The following is a 7,570-nucleotide window of genomic DNA, read 5'->3' as shown; positions in this document are numbered from 1 at the left end:
CGTAGTGACTTCCGGGCAATCTGAATTGTCACGTGACTCTTCCCGCCTCCGAGAAAGCATTTGAAGCAGCCAATCAGACTGCTGATTTTGGTGACGAAGATGCGTGAAATGATTGGCGACTGGTGTTCAGGAGGCGGTGCCACATGAATCGGCCAGTGACAGAGGCACGTGGGGGGAGATTTATGGGTGTAGGAAAAAACAATGTTGATCAACCAATCAGAGCAAAACTTTCATAAGATAGTGTTCCTGGGAAATGAAAGCTGCACTGTGATTGGTTGCTATAGACAACAGTCTTTCTTTTGCATTCACAATTCAAATTTGCGACCCATTCATTCCAGTGGGGCCACAAAAGATGCGGACAGCACACAGTGTTCCGTTCCGCGGCCCGCAAAAAATATGGAGCATGTCCTTTTCTTGTTGTGTACAAGAATAGGCGTTCTCTATATAGCGCCAGCCATGTGCGGTCCGCAAAATGCGGAATGCACATGGCGGGTCTCCGTGTTTTTTTGACTGCAAAACACTTACGGTCGTGTGAATGCACCCTTAACCACTTAAAGGGGTATTCTCATCTTAATGATTTAACAGTGAACATTTTTCTAAATATATTTAATTAACAAATTCCCCCCCTTAGAAGTAAATAACCCTATACTTACCTGAGTCTTCCGTCTCCCCTGGTTACGGCCACGCCGAGGCCGCGCATGCGCTATGGTGATTTCTTTCTGGCCTCGGCGTGCGCGTTCAGTACAGCGCCCGGCTGGGAGAAGACTTCAATCAAGATGGAGCCCGCCCCCTGCCGAGTGCCAAAAGCAGGAAGTGGACAGCGCGCCGGGAGCGGGTAAGTATGAAACGGCGTGTTGAGAATACCCCTTTAAGACCACACGTTTATACCCCCCAGTGACCAGGCCCTTTTTTACAAATCGGCGCTTCACAACTTTCACGGTTTATTGCGCGGTCATGCAACTTGGCACCCAAATAAATTTTACCTCCTTTTCTTCTCACAAACACAGCTTTCTTTTGGCGGTATCTGATTGCTGCTGACATTTTTCGTTTTTCTGATATTAATCAAAATAGACCGCAATTTTCTCAAAAAAAGTGTATTTTTAACTTTTTCTGGTAAAATTGTTCAAATATAATTACATTTCTATACAAGTTTGTGTCAGAATTTATTGTTCTACATGTCTTTGATAAAAAAATATGCAATAAGTGTATATTTATTGGTTTGCGCAAAAGTTATATAGTTTACAAACTATGGTACAAAAATGTGAATTTCCGCTTTTTGAAGCAGCTCTGACTTTCTGAGCACCTGTCATGTTTCTTGAGGCGCTAGAATGCCAGGATAGTATAAATACCCCCCAAATGACCTAATTTTAGTAGGAAGACACCCCAAAGTATTCGCGGGGGGGAGGGGCATGGTGGGTTCATGTATGATTTAATTTTTTTTCACAAGTTAGCGGAAAATGACACTTTCTGAGAAAAAAATAATAATAAAGTTTTCATTTCTGCTAACTTCTGGCAAAAAAAAATAAAAAATCTCCCACGGACTCACTATGCCCCTCAGTGAATACCTTGGGGTGTCTACTTTCCGAAATGGGGTCATTTGTGGGGTGCGTTTACTGTTCTGGCATTTTGGGCAACCCTGTAAAGCCTAAAGGTACTCGTTGGACTTTCGGCCCCTTTGCCCACCTAGGCTTCAAAAAAGTGTCACACATGTGGTATCGCCGTACTCAGGAGAAGTTAGGCAATGTGTTTCGGGGTGTATTTTTACATATACCAATGCTGGGTGAGAGAAATATCTCTGTAAATGACAACTTTTTTCATTTTTTTTATACAAGTTGTCAATTTACAGAGATATTTCTCTCACCCAGCATGGGTATATGTAAAAATACATCCCAAAACACATTTCCCTACTTCTCCTGAGTACGTCAATACCACATGTGTGACACTTTTTTGCAGCCTAGTTGCCCAAAGGGGCCCAAATTCTAAAGAGCACCTTTAGGATTTCACAGGGCATTTTTACGCATTTTGATTCCAAACTACTTCTCACGCTTTAGGGCCCCTAAAATGCCAGGGCAGTATAAATACCCCACAAGTGACCCCATTTTGGAAAGAAGACACCCCAAGGTATTCCGTGAGGGGCATGGCGAGTTCATAGAAGATTTTTTTTTTTGGCACAAGTTAGCGGAAATAGATTTTTTTTTTTGTTTTTTCTCACAAAGTCTCCCTTTCTGCTAACTTGGGACAAAAATTTCTATCTTTCATGTGACTCAATATGCCCCTCACGGAATACCTTGGGGTGTCTTCTTTCCAAAATGGGGTCATTTGTGGGGTGTTTGTACTGCCCTGGCATTTGAGGGTCTCCGCAGTCATTACATGTATGGCCAGCATTAGGAGTTTCTGCTATTCTCCTTATATTGAGCATACGGCTAATGAGCCTCTGGGCTGAAAGAAAAAATGAACGGCACAGATTTCTTCATTCGCATCGATCAATGTGGATGAAAAAATCTCTGCCCAAAAATGTGCAAAAAAAAAAAGAGGGGAATGGACATAGGAGTGCTTGCGAAGTAAAGCTGCGATCGCTAATAAAGATCCAAAAAGCTCAAATGTGATCTTTATAGATTTTACAGTGTTTTTGCAGTGATCGGGCGAACACTGCGTTTTTTTTAGAGCCTAAGGTGACCCTAATGTACTGATATAGATCTGATTGCGATCAGTATTGATCACTTACAGATACTATATGGTACTAGTGCTGATTAGCGACAGCGATGACGCTAATCAGTGACTGCGGTGGGCGCTAACTACCTAACAAGTGGCTAACTAACTGGCGGTGATAAGGGACCCTTAGGCCCCATTCATACATTCGCAATTCTGTTCCGCATTTTGCGGAACGGAATTGCGGACCTATTCATTTCTATGAGGACAGACTTTGTCCCGCTCGGATCCAGAATTGCGGATCTGCACTTCCGTTCCGCAAAAATATAGAACATGTCCTATTCTTGTCCGCAATTGCGGACAAGAAAAGGCATTTTCTATATAGTTCTGGCAATATGCGGATCCGTAAAATGCGGAAAGCACATTGCTGGTGTCCGTGTTTTGCGGATCTGTGGATCCGCAAAACACATACGGACGTCTGAATGGAGCCTTACAGGGGGGTGATCAATGACAGGGGGGTGATCAGGGAGTCTATATGGGGTGATCAGGGGTTAATAAGGGGTTAATAAGTGACAGGGGGGGTGTAGTGTAGTGGTGCTTGGTGCTACATATTACTGAGCTGCCTGTGTCCTCTGGTGGTCGATCCAAACAAAAGGGACCAGAGGACCAGGTAGCGGGTATATCAGACGCTGTTATCAAAACATCTAATATACCTTTCTGATGCGATTTTTTAAACATCTACAGCCTGCCAGCGAATGATCAGCGCTGGCAGGCTGTAGTTTAACTTCAGAGCTGCGCGCCGCTGTAAACGCGTGCGCATGCGTGCGCGCATTCATTCGAAATCTTAGGTCTCACGAGATGACGCCAATAGACGTCACTGAGACATGAGAGCGCCGCCGTCCTGACGCCTATCGGCGTTAGTGTGACGGCAAGAGGTTAAAGGGAACCTGTCATCAACTTTATGCTGACCTCACCGGGGGCAGTATGAAGTAGGGACAGAAATGCTGATGTCAGCGCTTTGTCACTCATCAGCTAAAGGTAAGTGGTGGCCGAGAACCCCCACTACAGTGCCAGCCCCAGCACCCCCACTGCAGTGCCAGCCCCAGCACCCCCACTACAGTGCCAGCCTCGACACCCCCACAACTTCCAGCCCCGGCACCCCAGGCCCAGCACCCCCACTGCAGTGCCAGCCCCAGCACCCCCACTACAGTGGCAGCCCCAGCACCCCCACTACAGTGCCAGCCCCGGCACCCCCACAACTTCCAGCCCCGGCACGCCCACAACTTCCAGCCCCGGCACCCCAGGCCCAGCACCCCCACTGCAGTGCCAGCCCCAGCACCCCCACTACAGTGCCAGCCCCAGCACCCCTACTACAGTGCCAGCCCCAGCACCCCCACTGCAGTGCCAGCTCCGGCCCCCCCACTGCAGTGCCAGCCCCAGCACCCCCACTACAGTGCCAGCCCCAGCACCCCCACTACAGTGCCAGCCCCGGCACCCCCACAACTTCCAGCCCCGGCACGCCCACAACTTCCAGCCCCGGCACCCCAGGCCCAGCACCCCCACTGCAGTGCCAGCCCCAGCACCCCCACTACAGTGCCAGCCCCAGCACCCCCACTACAGTGCCAGCCCCGGCACCCCCACAACTTCCAGCCCCGGCACGCCCACAACTTCCAGCCCCGGCACCCCAGGCCCAGCACCCCCACTGCAGTGCCAGCCCCAGCACCCCTACTACAGTGCCAGCCCCAGCACCCCCACTACAGTGCCAGCCCCAGCACCCCCACTGCAGTGCCAGCTCCGGCCCCCCCACTGCAGTGCCAGCCCCAGCACCCCCACTGCAGTGCCAGCCCCGACACCCCCACTACAGTGCCAGCTCCAGCACCCCCACTACAGTGCCAGCTCCAGCACCCCCACTACAGTGCCAGCCCCAGCACCCCCACTACAGTGCCAGCCCCGGCACCCCACAACTTCCAGCCCCGGCACCCCAGGCCCAGCACCCCCACTGCAGTGCTAGCCCCAGCACCCCCACTGCAGTGCCAGCCCCAGCACCCCCACTGCAATGCCAGCCCCAGCACCCCTACAACAGTGCCAGCCCCAGCACCCCCACTGCAGTGCCAGCCCCAGCACCCCCACTGCAGTTCCAGCCCCAGCACCCCCACTGCAGTTCCAGCCCCAGCACCCCCACTGCAGTGCCAGCCCCGGCACCCCTACTACAGTGCCAGCCCCAGCACCCCCACTGCAGTGCCAGCCCCGGCACCCCCACTACAGTGCCAGCCCCGGCACCCCCACTACAGTGCCAGCCCCGGCACCCCCACTACAGTGCCAGCCCCGGCACCCCCACTACAGTGCCAGCCCCGGCACCCCCACTACAGTGCCAGCCCCACCACCCCCACTACAGTGCCAGCCCCGGCACCCCCACTGCTGATGCATTCTGAGCGGATCCTTTTCCATTCTGAATGCATTAGAACAAAACTGATCCGTTTTGGACGCTGAGCCCTGAACGGATCTCACAAACGGAAACCAAAATGCCATTGTGAGAGTAGCCAGTGTGAGAGTAGCCAGTGTGAGAGTAGCCTGTGTGAGAGTAGCCAGTGTGAGAGTAGCCTGTGTGAGAGTAGCCAGTGTGAGAGTAGCCTGTGTGAGAGTAGCCAGTGTGAGAGTAGCCAGTGTGAGAGTAGCCAGTGTGAGAGTAGCCTGTGTGAGAGTAGCCTGTGTGAGAGTAGCCTGTGTGAGAGTAGCCTGTGTGAGAGTAGCCTGTGTGAGAGTAGCCAGTGTGAGAGTAGCCAGTGTGAGAGTAGCCTGTGTGAGAGTAGCCTGTGTGAGAGTAGCCTGTGTGAGAGTAGCCTGTGTGAGAGTAGCCTGTGTGAGAGTAGCCTGTGTGAGAGTAGCCTGTGTGAGAGTAGCCTGTGTGAGAGTAGCCAGTGTGAGAGTAGCCTGTGTGAGAGTAGCCAGTGTGAGAGTAGCCTGTGTGAGAGTAGCCTGTGTGAGAGTAGCCTGTGTGAGAGTAGCCTATGCTAAACCAGAGCAGAGAGACTATAAGGGATCTGTAAGTAAAATCCTAGTGGTTCCCTCACAGCGGTCTGAACAAAGTACTGTAAGAAGAAAACACTCAGATGGTCTCATCATTTTTAAATTCTGGGTAATAGACATTGATTTTAATACATATATTATAATAATCATAAGAAAAATGACCTGAAACAGGAAAGCCTTTGCCCCCATAACAGTGTCATCCACAGCGCCCCCATAACAGTGACCTCCACAGCGCCCCCATAACAGTGACCTCCACAGCGCCCCCATAACAGTGTCATCCACAGCGCCCCCATAACAGTGACCTCCACAGCGCCCCCATAACAGTGACCTCCACAGCGCCCCCATAACAGTGACCTCAACAGCGCCCCCATAACAGTGTCATCCACAGCGCCCCCATAACAGTGTCATCCACAGCACCCCCATAACAGTGACCTCCACAGCGCCCCCATAACAGTGACCTCCACAGCGCCCCCATAACAGTGACCTCCACAGCGCCTCCATAACAGTGACCTCCACAGCGCCCCCATAACAGTGACCTCCACAGCGCCCCCATAACAGTGACCTCTACAGCGCCCCCATAACAGTGTCATCCACAGCGCCCCCCATAGCAGTGTCCTCCACAGCGCCCCCCATAGCAGTGTCCTCCACAGCGCCCCGATAACAGTGACCTCCACAGCGCCCCCATAGCAGTGACCTCCACAGCGTCCCCATAACAGTGTCATCCACAGCGCCCCCCATAGCAGTGTCCTCCACAGCGCCCCGATAACAGTGACCTCCACAGCGCCCCCATAGCAGTGACCTCCACAGCGCCCCCATAGCAGTGACCTCCACAGCGGCCCCATAGCAGTGACCTCCACAGCGCCCCCCATAACAGTGACCTCCACAGCGCCCCCATAACAGTGACCTCCACAGCGCCCCCATAACAGTGACCTCCACAGCGCCCCCATAACAGTGACCTCCACAGCGCCCCGATAACAGTGACCTCCACAGCGCCCCCATAACAGTGACCTCCACAGCGCCCCCATAACAGTGACCTCCACTGTGCCCCCATAGCAGTGACCTCCACAGCGCCCCCATAACAGTGACCTCCACAGCGCCCCCATAACAGTGACCTCCACAGCGCCCCCATAACAGTGACCTCCACAGCGCCCCCATAACAGTGACATCCACAGCGCCCCCCATAACAGTATCATCCACAGCGCCCCCATAACAGTGACCTCCACAGCGCCCCCCATAACAGTGACCTCCACAGCGCCCCCATAACAGTGACATCCACAGCGCCCCCATAACAGTGACCTCCACAGCGCCCCCATAACAGTGACATCTACAGCGCCCCCATAACAGTGACATTCATAGTGCCCCCATAACAGTGACATCCACAGCGCCCCCCATAACAGTGTCATCCACAGCGCCCCCCATAACAGTGTCATCCACAGCGCCCCCATAACAGTGACCTCCACAGCGCCCCCATAACAGTGACCTCCACAGCGCCCCCATAACAGTGACCTCCACAGCGCCCCCATAACAGTGACCTCCACAGCGCCCCCATAACAGTGACCTCCACAGCGCCCCCATAACAGTGACATCTACAGCGCCCCCATAACAGTGACCTCCACAGTGCCCCCATAACAGTGACATTCATAGTGCCCCCATAACAGCGCCCCTCACAGCTTTATATATGATGATATTTATTCGCCTCCTTCTCTGTTTTACACAAATTCTGAGTTTCTTTTTGCCCACAAGTAAGATGTCTGTCCTCGGGGCGTGGAATTCTCGCGGTACTTCTCTTCAGGCCAGCTTGCAGAATACCGAGTGTCGCATCCTACAGACATCGCGCAGTAAACCAGTGCTTACCGCTTGGTGATTTGGTGCCGTTTGTCGGGTCTGCGCTTCT

Source organism: Bufo bufo, chromosome 8 (assembly GCF_905171765.1).
Source record: "Bufo bufo chromosome 8, aBufBuf1.1, whole genome shotgun sequence".
Lineage (NCBI taxonomy): Eukaryota > Metazoa > Chordata > Amphibia > Anura > Bufonidae > Bufo > Bufo bufo.
Note: the sequence above shows the minus strand (reverse complement) of the source record.